Genomic DNA, 11,707 nt, shown 5'->3' with positions numbered 1-11,707 from the left:
CTTTTCTTTTCTTTTCTTTTCTTTTCTTTTCTTTTCTTTTCTTTTCTTTTCTTTTCTTTTCTTTTCTTTTCTTTTTTTCCCAAGATTGAACAATAAACACACTGCTTGTGGGCCACGTTTCTCAGCATCTGAGCACTGTTTGCTGTCCTGGGGACCTGAGGTGTGGCTGCAGACGGCTGGCTGGAAGCCAGACCTGCAGAAACCTGCAGATCCATCGCTGCCCCGAATGCCAGGACAGCTCTGATGGATGCAGCCCTGCTCTGAGCCCAGGCTCGCACATCTGGGTGCTTGGCAGCCTTCAGCCAAGTTAGGGAACAGTGTCCCAGTGGCCAAGCGTTTGCAGGCAGCATGTACCAAGCTGCAGCCTGAATCCAATGGCAGGGTACTGATTAAAAAAATAAGCACTTTCAATGGCCTGGTCGAACCAAAAACCACCCTTCCATGTTCTTCTCCGTGGCAACCAAACCTTCCTGTTTGTGTTGTTTTCTTATCAACGCTCTCTCTAGTTAGTTTACTAAACTCCAGCAAAACTAATTTAATTCATGGCAATGAATGTACTGGATAAGCACGGTTCCATCCCAATTTCCCCCTCGGGAGGAGTAAAAGCGGCTTGGCAGAGGTGCCCGACCCATTCCCACCCTCAGCACGGACCCAGATTGGTGCTGGCACAAGTGGAGGCTCCCATGAAGTCCGACTGACACTGCCACAGCCAAGGCTCTGCCTCAGGGACCCTCATGAAACGCATTAGGTGCAGTGGTTTTAATTACCCCTGCAATATGCTTTCCCTAAATCTGAATTATTTCCAGCAGGGTGTGTCTGTACGCGGCTGGCAAGCGAGCGTGGCCCTTGCGGCTCTGCCGTGTCTGATGTCTCTCGGGTCTTTTTTCTCCCCAGATTAATTAAGGTCTGAATTCAAGTTTCTGTCAATGTCTGGAATAAGGTTTATGGAGGTCCTTAGGGTTAATTTATAATCCCCTAAAGAATAAGTAAATATTTAAACTGCCCCCACAGTTGTAATTGAATGTTTTAATTCATGTCAGCAGACCGAGCGAAGCAAATTCTTCCATTGCTGTGATTATTTATTAAACAAAATTACAATAGAAAATCATTCTTGTCATTTTGCTAGAGTGTGTATGTATACTAAGAAGTTACCCATCAAATTTATGAGTCCCTGATGACGACAGCTTTCCAAAGAAGCAGGTGAGTGCAAACCTCTTGCTGCCTAGCTGAACACGCAGGTGAAACCCAGCGGGACGGCAGAGGCTCTGCTGGAGGCGAAGGAGCTCACACCGAGACCCGGGCCCTGCAGTGAGGGGCAGGAGGGAGCCAGGACACTGCAGGAGCTTGTCATGGACAGCAGCAGCAGGAGCACGGACGGCAGAGCTGGGGCCACGCTCGTACCACCCAGTGTTTGCTGTAGCGAGGTCACCTCCTCGCCTGCAGCAGCACATCCCAGCCTTGTGCTCCGACGGCCTGCTCTGGCAAAAGGCACCACGGGAGTACTCCTAAAGACATGGGGGGAATGTGAATAATGGCATCGCTTCAGGTGAAGCATCAGCTGCAGCGATGTGTTACAGCAATACATTTGCAGCTCATGCAAGCTCACCACGTGTGGCTGTGGTGCGAGGAGCCCCTGAGGGAAGAGGAGGAGAAGCCGCAGGTGAGCAGAGGCAGGGCAGGAGCTGGGACCCGGGGACGAGAAGTCACGGAGGGGCCGGGCTTCCCGGCTCCCATTCCCACTCTGCTTATGTGGGCTGACGGTAACTGGTGGCTTTTCAAATTTAATAGCTTCTAATGGAGGCCAAAATATTATTGATAACCACAATCATCTCCTGATGTGCCCATTAAGGCAGTGCTGCTCATTTCTGTCGTGCTTTATAACATCTATTAGTCACCAGTTTTTACACCAGAATCTTACTCGTTTCAGGCAGGAACAGACGTTACCGGGAGGAGCCATGGTCCCAGTACGAGCTGGTGGAGGTTTCCACAGCAGCATTAGACATGTTGTGCTCCAGAGCGCTGCCCTGTGCCCCCACGTCCTGCCCGGCTGTGTGTCCGTGCTGGAGACGTGTGTGTGGTCACCCCTTAAGGGATTTGGGGACTGGAATTTCATTAAGACCTCAGGAGACGAGGTTTAGCAATGAAATAACCAACAAGCAAGTGTGCCATGTCTAAAAACCCACAGGGGCAGCTAAATTGTTTTGAGCCTTGACGTTTCTTTTGCTAGCCCTCTCTAGCCTACCGCATTTTGTTGGGGTGTTCACAGGCTCCCCGAATGGCTTGGGCCGGAAGGGACCCCAAAGCCCACCCTGCTCCAACCCCGTGCCGTGGACAGGGACAGCTGCTGATCCTCCTGGATTCACCAGCACCACGGCTGAATGAACTACCAGCAAACAGTCATCCCCAATCTCACAACTGGCAGCTGCACACATCGTGAGGACCTCCACTATCTGCTACTGCCCACCATTGGTGAGCCCAGCTCGGCTTTGCTCCGACCTGGCTGTGCTGAGGCTGTCACCCTGCACGTGGTGCTGCTACGGAGCGAGGTTGGCACGGGCCAAAGTTAATCATATCAGCTGGGATGTATGTTACAACTCAACTAACAGAGACAAAGGCAGCTGGTGAGAGTTTTTGTGCATCCAGGAGAACTTATCAATGTTTTATAAATACTCAGTTTACATTCTAGGCATCACAAATCATTGCAAATCACCCCTCCTTCTCATGACAGTGATTGCATTTAAATTTTGCTGAGGGTTTCTTACAGTTCTGTCCCTTGAATAGGAGGTTTAGATTTCTGATACTGTAGGCAAAAGACAGAGATGTATTGAAAATTAAGGTACCTAAATAATTAACCCCAATACTAAGTCTTAGAGGCAATTCAATAAAGTACTCTCTGGGACCCAGCTGACAGTGAATAATATCCACCCTCCCCGCATCACACAGGCTGCAGAAACAATTTTATGTTGCCATTACACCATGGCACTTAACTGTTTGTGTTCTTTGGAGAGACAGCATTGCCTTGGAACCGTGTCATCAGAAACCGTTGTGCACCTGGGAAATGGGAGGAATAAACCCACAGGACGAATGGGTGAGGCTTCCTCATCCCAAGGTGGAGCCACACCTCGAGCCGAAGCATATTATCAAAGCCATATAACTTGTTGCTCTAAAAATCCCTTTCTGTCAGCCACCATGCTCGGCGATGCCCTGTTAGAGGCATTTTAACAACCTGGCTCTGATCTAAGCCTGCCAGCATTTTGCAGAACTCTTCAGCGTCCTAAGGATTTTTATGTGTGTTTGATGAATTATTTATGGACTTTAGATTGCAAATACGGTGCAGAAAGGAATAGACAAGCTGGGTGAGTCCATTTGGCTAATGTAAGATCCAGCCACAATTCTTGGATTATAATATTGGAGAACCAGAAATGTCCTTTTTGTTCTGGAATTATTCTTCACACTGACAGCCTCTGCAGCGCGGGCTGGGTTAGAAGCAGAGTTAATACGGGCAGCTGAAACAGCTGAAAGCCAGGAAAACTGAGGGTGTCCAAACAATGAGACACATCTCTACGAATAATGGTCAAAGTATTAGTCCTACAGGTGAAACAGAAGAGCAGTTGACCGTGCACATTAGGAGCTGTGGGTTTGGGTCCGTTTCTCCATGATGGAAAGGTTTCCAAGTGGCCTCCACAGAATTTTTCTGTACCTTGGCATTATGGGGAGGCATTACTGTTAATGACGTGAAGTTGATAATGGGGAGAACTGGCAGAAAATCTTTCCATGGAAGAGTAATAAATGCTACGGGTGCATAAGGTGACAGCTGCAATTTCAAAAGGATCAATACACGTTACAGCGGTATTTATACCGGGGATGATGGTAAGGAGCAGTTCTCTCACCAACCCTCACTAATACAATCGGTGCTCAGCTGAGCTCTTCTGGCTCACTGATAAGGAATGGGGCCAGTTTGGATGTGGGAAATGGGGAAATGCATTAACTTCTCCCCAGGCTGCACACTTCAGCCCAATCCCTTGCAGTTTCTCCTCACCACCGAAAACTCCTGCCCACGCTGCTTGGGGCTGGGTGAAGCTGTCAGATGTTCCTAGAAGCACTGCTCAGCCCTCTGTAGCTAACACAGAGACAGTGAACACTGCAGCAGGTATTGCCTCCTCTCCCGGTGGGTGCTGCAGGTGCCCAGCACAATGGGGCGGCTGCTCTCAGCACTGCTGGCAGCTGGGCAGCAGCCCCGGGGTGTTCTCACATTGTCCACTGCTGAGCTGCTGAATTGTTATTATTATATTTGCTTCTGCTTATTAAAGAAGTACACAACAGCACTACATCCTGTAAGGCTGAATACGCTTAGCAGGACTTGAAGGCACTCTGGATTTATACACGTTTGGGTCATTGTTAATGATCTCCTTGACTTGCCTTGCATAATGGCTTTATTCACTCGAGTGCAAATTCGCCATCTGGGCATCCACATGCTCCTACACGTCCTGTATGTGTGGGACAGCCATGTCAGGGAGAGCTGATGCTGGAGAGAGAGCAACACCAACTCCTGTGCATGCCGCGGGCAGGCTGTGTCTCTTGGTTTCCCTGATGGCTGCTTATGGCTTGGTAAAGATGCAGCTCCCAGATTTTGTTGTGGAGGGGTGGCAAGAAAGAATCTCAGGTAAACCGTAATTAGGAAAGTACTCCTAGAGGAAGGGGGGTTACTAAATCCTAGAAGAGCCCAGACATCCTAACCACCTGAACGTCAGCTCTCTGCAGTGGAAGGGCAGAGGGGTCTGGGTGACAGGCCGGGCACGACGGCCTCCAGCTCCCTGCTCTCCTGAAACCAACCTGTACCTAACGCCTCCTTCCTTTCCGCCTGTGCACCGGGACTGTGCTACCAAGGCAGCATTTGGGATTACTGCACGACCATCACTTAGTATTGACCACCAGCATGTCTGCAGCCAGCTGCTCTTGCCACGCAGGAGAAAAAGCAAATGAGGAATTGCACAAAAGCAATACTCCAGCAGTATCCCAACCGTACTGCAGGACAAAGCCATCAATACCTTCAGAAATGTTCATTTCTTTTGAAAACAGATTTCTCGCTCTGCAAGCAATCAATACCACTTGCTGAGACATCCGCGTTTATGAAAGCACTGCCGAAGGGCTGCAGCCGGGGCAGAGGCCAGCTGGTGGGGAGGCACGGCACAGAGGCTGCGCACCGCTGCCAGCCTGGGTCTGTGACAGTGATGTGGGTTTGGGGTCCCTGCCTGCCCCTAAGGAACAGCCAAATAAACCTGATACCTCTGAGCCTGATACCTCTCTCTTTTCTCCTGCTAATTACTCCATTCAGCTTTATCCTTATCTCCCAGTTCTGCTGTATATCACTTTTCTAATACGCACTCTAATCTGAACAGCTTCCAGCCATAACACTCCTGCCTCCCTTCCATCACTCTCCCCTGTAAAAGCCTACAAAAAGCAGAAGGGACCTCAATGCCTTCTCCTGGTGATTATCTTACATCCAAGTGACTGATCCTGACCCAGCAACAACAGCTCTCCACATCATGGATGGGACTGAGGAAGATGGCTATAGACAAATCCTAAGAGACACTGGGTATTTGGTTCACCAAAATTTGGTGGGGGCACCACGGCAGTGGGGAAGAACTGAAGCCATGTACCTGTACGATTTTGCTTGTGGATCCACAAGGGATTTAAATGCCAGCACAGAAAATTTCTGGGTTGCAGAATTAGAGACCTAGGAGCAGTCGTGCAGACCTGATCTGGCACGGCGCTGGCTGGTACGAAGTCAATCAGCACGTTGAAACTCTTGGCGGAGGGCTTATTCCCAAATCAGTGCTTTCTATGCTGTGGCTGCAGGGGTTTTCATCCCTTTCTGGGAATCCGGATGTCACACTGCGGCCTCACACAGCTGAACGCTTCCTTATGTCTAAATCAGGACAATTATTTGATTTAGACATGCAGTAAATGCTGGGAGTACAGAAAGGAGGCAAGAAAAGGGAGGGAAAAGAGGAATAAATCACTGAGCACGAGTTTGCCATATAAGCCCTTTATAAACAGCTCATTTAGGAGAGATGACTCCTACTGTTTCATTTAGCTTGAAGAAAATCTGTTCTTTTATCTTCGTGCACTGTTCCTCCAGGAGTGTGAAGGACTCAGCTAGACATCTGCTGGCTGTGGCCACTGGCCAAGGCTGCACTAATTGCATAAGTGTTTTGGCTTGCAAATGCAACAAGTTTGGCATCCCCATTTAGTGCATGCCGCATGACATTCTTTTAAGTTATTGCCGTTAAGCATCTGAATCCCAGCCAGGTGCACATGAAGTGACTGGCATGAAATGCTGCTTTATTCACTAGGCTCAATGAAACAAAAGGAGCTGGTGTCCAGGTTACTCCTGCTCCAGGTGAGGGCTCTGAAACACTCTCTCAGACCCTGGAAGGCCACCCCTGCAGGCACAGAAGTGAAAGGAGACGCAGCTTTTGGGAGGAGAACAAGGATATGTGCAGCAAGTACACCGTGTTGTGATGAAAGACGTGGCCATCTGCCAGCGCTGTGACAAGCCACTTGCAAAGTTACAGCCCCTGCAAGCTGGTCCTTACAGAGGCCATGGGGGGAAGATGTGTTCATCCCCTTAGGCTCCCACCTGGGCTGTTCCGTCTCACTGCATTGCACCCTGCTACAATCCAGATCAGGAAAAGCACCCAACATGCAGCAGCAAACAGCTCCCTAGGATAAGCAGCGACACAAATCTGTGTTACTTGCACCTCATTGCAAAGGAAGCCTGGAGCAAAAAGCCACTGCTTGGCACCACACGGGGGGAGTGAAGTCCAGGCTGTGCTGGGCGTGCTCCCATGGGATGCGTGGTGTTGGGGCTGCACAATGGGTGGCATCTGGTGATGTGGCCTGAAATCCCTGCACTGCCAGCACTGCAGGACAGCACCAACAGGTGCGGCTTCAGCTCTGCTGCCATCAGTCAATTTAAAAGAGAGATTATAATTGGTATTGATTATGATCTAGATGTTCAGGCTTCATCCCTTCTCTGCATCATAACAGCTGCTTTGCATTGCAGCAGTCCCCAAGCGTGACCACAGGGCCAATGGCTCCAGGAGCGAAAAGCCTTTGGGGCTCCATGGCTCCAAACTGCACAGGACTACGAGTGCAAAAAGCAAAGCATGCAATTGCAAGTTTTGGACACCGGAGAACTCCTGAACTGTGTCCTCTGCTTTAGTTACCCAGCTACTCTGACTTGTTTTGAGTAGTGATGGAATTTCACTTTACTTAATGGGACATAGAGCAAGATTACTTGCTTTCTTATTTCTCCAGTGACAACAAAAGCTTTCTCTATCATATAATGCATTTCCATTGCAGTATTAAAAATCTTTCTGACACAAATATACATATGGAGAACAAAAGTAACTGTAAGGAACACAGTACTTAATCTGCCTAGATTCTACTCTCAAAAGATATAATCTATTACAAATGGTATCCCTTGCCTTGCCTATTAATCCTACAGGAACCAGTGATTAAGTACTTTTGCTAACCCTCCAGTCCCTGGTGTGCCTGTGATCCAGAGAATTATAATCACCCTGTGCTGCACATCTGGTGACAATGATGGGCAATGCTCTCTTATTACAATGCTCTCCTGCTGCTGCTTGCTGGGTTGCAAAAGCAGGATTGCATTCAGCACGTTTCTTGTCTTTCCTCCCTGAATTAACCAAATAAGCAACGCTTCCTGACTTGAAGAAGGCTTGTAAGCAAAACACAATTCTAGTCATATTTGCAAAGGCAAAAGAAGAGTATGAGTTGCAGAATTCAGAGAGGACATGGAGTAACAAATGAACAAGACACACCTCTGGCATGAGAAAGCCACAGTAAATGAGATACAAAGAAAATGGCATTTTTGGGCACCCTCTGCCTGCATTGTCCCACATCCACTGTGGCCAGACCAACAGTGGGAGCTCAGCTCCATGGAGCATTTTGAAGCAGGGCACCACATGCGGCGCTGCCCCTGTGGGTCCTGCTGCCCGACACGGTTACCCCAGCCAAACGGCCCCGTGCATGGCAAAGTGGTGCTCCTCCAGCTTAATTGAGCCACTGGAGCCAGTTATGGGTGTGGGCGTTAGGTCTCTCAAATTAGTTTTAATTACAATTCAAAGAAAGAAAAGCCACTTTAACATTTCTAATCAACAGGCATCTAATGAGGCGTGTTAGTTCCTGCAGTCTGAGCACAGTAGGAAATTTTTGGAGATAATTTACTTCATTAATATTCAGCTAGAAGTGGATCATCCAATACTTTCTGTGGTGGCATTGAGATGAAATATGTCAAAAGGAAAATTTTACATTTGACATGGACATTAAGCTTCATAAGTTTCACTTTATCTTAGGAAAACACACTTCTAACTGAAATAAAATTGTACAACCCAGATTGATCGGAATGGGAACAGGCCTACCTCAACAAGAACAGTGCCCATGCGCTATGACCAGCAGCGCAAAGCAAGCTGGACTGCTCTGCCTTCAGCCCCACCACGCTACCCTGCGGCTGCCCACCAGATCTGGCTGCCACCCAAAAACATTGACTTGTTGGGTGAATATGCGCTACTGTTGTTCCACAGATTTTGTATCTGTTATGTAGTTGTGGAACTAGTATATAGAGATATGATTATTCTTGTAGGCATATACAGACAAACCAGAAATGGAGAGCCCATCAGGAAAATGAGGAATCATGTCTGTGAGATTGACGGATACCATTGCCTTGTGTTATTTTTGGTACAGGAATTGCCAACAGCCTTTACAAAGTTTTCAGGCTCATTAAAGAATACCAGCTTTAGTAAACAGTTTAGTTTTCATACCTTCAATATGAGAATACTTTGGATTGATAGATTTCAATGGAAATTTAAAATAAAATAAAAAAATAAATAAAAAGGAAGGAAGAAAAAGGAAGGAAAAAAAAGGGGGGGAAGGGAGAAAAAAGAAAGAAATAAAAAAGGTTTAATGAAAGAGCCACAAAGGGACCAAAGTTTGTTTGGTTTCCTGAATAATGAATGGATGTATAAGAGACCAGTGAACAATGATGAGATCCACTTTTCTAAATCCATTTGAACTCTACGAGTTTTAGAATGTTTGAACTTAATTTCCATTCATTCCTTGGCACACAGTGTAAATTGATGCTCTGGACAAGAACAGTGCTCTTTGAAGGAAAGAAGGACGTAAATTATCCGAATATTCCTTCTTCGTTTGTCTGCCACAACTGCAATTGTATCACCCTAAATGAAGCACACTCTTGTCCACAGGTCATGACTGGTTTTACCACATTTCCTGGAATTTTAGTCAAAATGTCTCCCTGTTTGGGGAAGACCAAGTGACACAAACCCAAGCCATCATCATGGATAAAGAAAATGTAAATTTGGGGGCAGCCCTCCAGCAGATGTACCCACAGGCCACATCCCCAGCCCAGGCCTTGGCCTGTTCCGCAGGCCGTGCTGCCACCAGGCCTCCCACAGCCCCGGGGTACTGCTGCCTCTTCTCTGGTCAGGGCCTGTCTCGCTGTGCATTTCTAAGCAGACTCTTTGTGTCTTCCTTTGTGTGTGAGCAACTTCGATTGCTGAAATATGAGCATTTGTCCTATTAGTAATCCATCACTCGTTAGCTCAATGAATCACTCTTACAGGTGCTCAGCTATGTGGCCCCTTTACCCCCAACAGACCTGCTCTGGATGTCTGCTGGTGGGATTTTAATTTGCTGCCCTTTGCAAAACAAAAGACTACAGATGCAAGCATTTAAATGCCAAATAGTTACATGGTGGTCTGTGTCGTGAGTAAATAAAGAGGCTTTTTTCATCACAAGGACATTCAGGAGTGCCTATTTAGAAAACACATACGTTACTCTACAGTCCATCTCGATACAAATAAATAAGTCTGTGCTAGGTTTTCTTTCAGGACCTTTGTAAACATCATTTTTCTTTCTCTACAGTACTTTAAAAGGTTATCCTTATAAAAGTTGTTATTCCAGATAACACTACCCCACAAGAAATTAAAGATGAAATCATGAATATTTGAAGAGCTATGTTCTGAAGATGTCTGTATGGCTGGGGAGAGTAGGTTGCAAAAGGTATCAACAGCTGTTTGGACTCCTTTCTGTCGCACAATGACTCAAAGCAAACGCATGCAGCTCTGGCACGGTAGGTCAAGTGAAGTCTGTAGCATTTATATGAAGTGCAACCAAGAAAAACAAATTTCTGACGTGGTAGAAACTGAGGAATGGCACCAAAATCTTGAGAAAACTGCAGAAAAACAATTGCTTGCCATGACAGTATCAAACAACCCGCTCTGGAGCCATTTGGGTGTTGGTGACTTCTCCCTGCAGAGTTTGTGCCTGGCTGCATCAACCCTTCCACTCCCACCTGCCCGCTGCTGGGGCCTGGGACATGTGGCCTCACCATGCCACAGCTGCCAAAACCCTGAGCTTCCCCTTCCTGCTCCTTTGAAGACGGCGGCTGTGTGCTGGAGTGCTGCCAGCACAGGGCTGAGACCTCCCTTCCACTGGTCTTTTAAACCCAAGCTTCAGTCACAGTTATTTCTCTGCAGTATGAAAAAAAAAAAAATCTTCTTTTTGGTCACCACGGCTAATATATAAATCATACACATATAGAAGCTTTAATTTTGATTCCTCATATTTCCAGCCCTAATCTTAATTTTCCAAGACTTGGCTGAAGTGCTATGAGATTCAATTTTCAGCTCATAAGACGCTTGTTAGTGCCTGCCTCTATGTGACTCGAGGGGATCAAAGTTTGATTTTTACCAGTGTCTTTTTTTTTTTTTTTTTTCCCTTCAATCAGGAAACTATATATGCTCATAAACATAAACCTCCTTAAACAGACTCAAAATGAAGACAAACCCTATTGCTTTCTACCCCTTGCTAAAGACTCGGGTCTTGATCCTAGAAGGGAACATGCCCATAATGGAGATCAGTGCAGAACAGGGTGTTAAATAGCCAACAAAAATAAATAGATAAATAAATAAATAAATAAATAAGGCGGTTTTGCAGTGCTGATGGACTCTGCTCTCTGCTTCCTATCCCAAGATAACGAAAGCTGCTGGTGAACAGCGAGACTAAGCACTGGGATAGGGCTGATTCGGAGGAAGAGGACTGCAACATTTGCTGCTTCACAAAGTAACATCAATAATGCTGTTGCTACCCTGGAAATATGCAGGGCTGGGCACAGTAATAGAATTGGCAGAGGCAATCGGATTGTTCCTTGTCGGCAGCTCGGATGGCTCCTCGCATGAGATGTGCATCAGACCAAGGCCTGACCGAAGCACTGTGCCGCTCAGCCTGGCACCGGCTCTCTGCTTGTGCTGTTTGCAGCAAGCTGCCGCTGGAATCTGCAAGGCAGTGGTGGATGTGAACTTTTATTCTGTTAACAAATCCCACACAGAGTGGGGAGGATTTGTGGGAGGAAAGTGGCAGGGGAAGCGGCGCTGCAAGAGGGCATGCAGGGACTGGAGCACAGAGAAGCACAGGGCAGCCACAGGGGCACCTGTACAGCCTTGGTGTCACACAGCCTGGTTTCACATGGCTCTGGTGTCACACAGCCTTGGTGTCACACGGCCTGGTGTCACGGCTGTGCTGTCACACAGCCTCATGTCACACGGCCTCATGTCACACAGCTGTGGTGGCACACAGCCCTGGTGCCACACACCCCCTTCCT

The sequence above is a fragment of the Anas acuta genome, chromosome 11, assembly GCF_963932015.1.
Source record: "Anas acuta chromosome 11, bAnaAcu1.1, whole genome shotgun sequence".
NCBI lineage: Eukaryota > Metazoa > Chordata > Aves > Anseriformes > Anatidae > Anas > Anas acuta.
The sequence above is the reverse complement of the archived record's forward strand: the minus strand, read 5'-3'. Positions refer to the sequence as shown.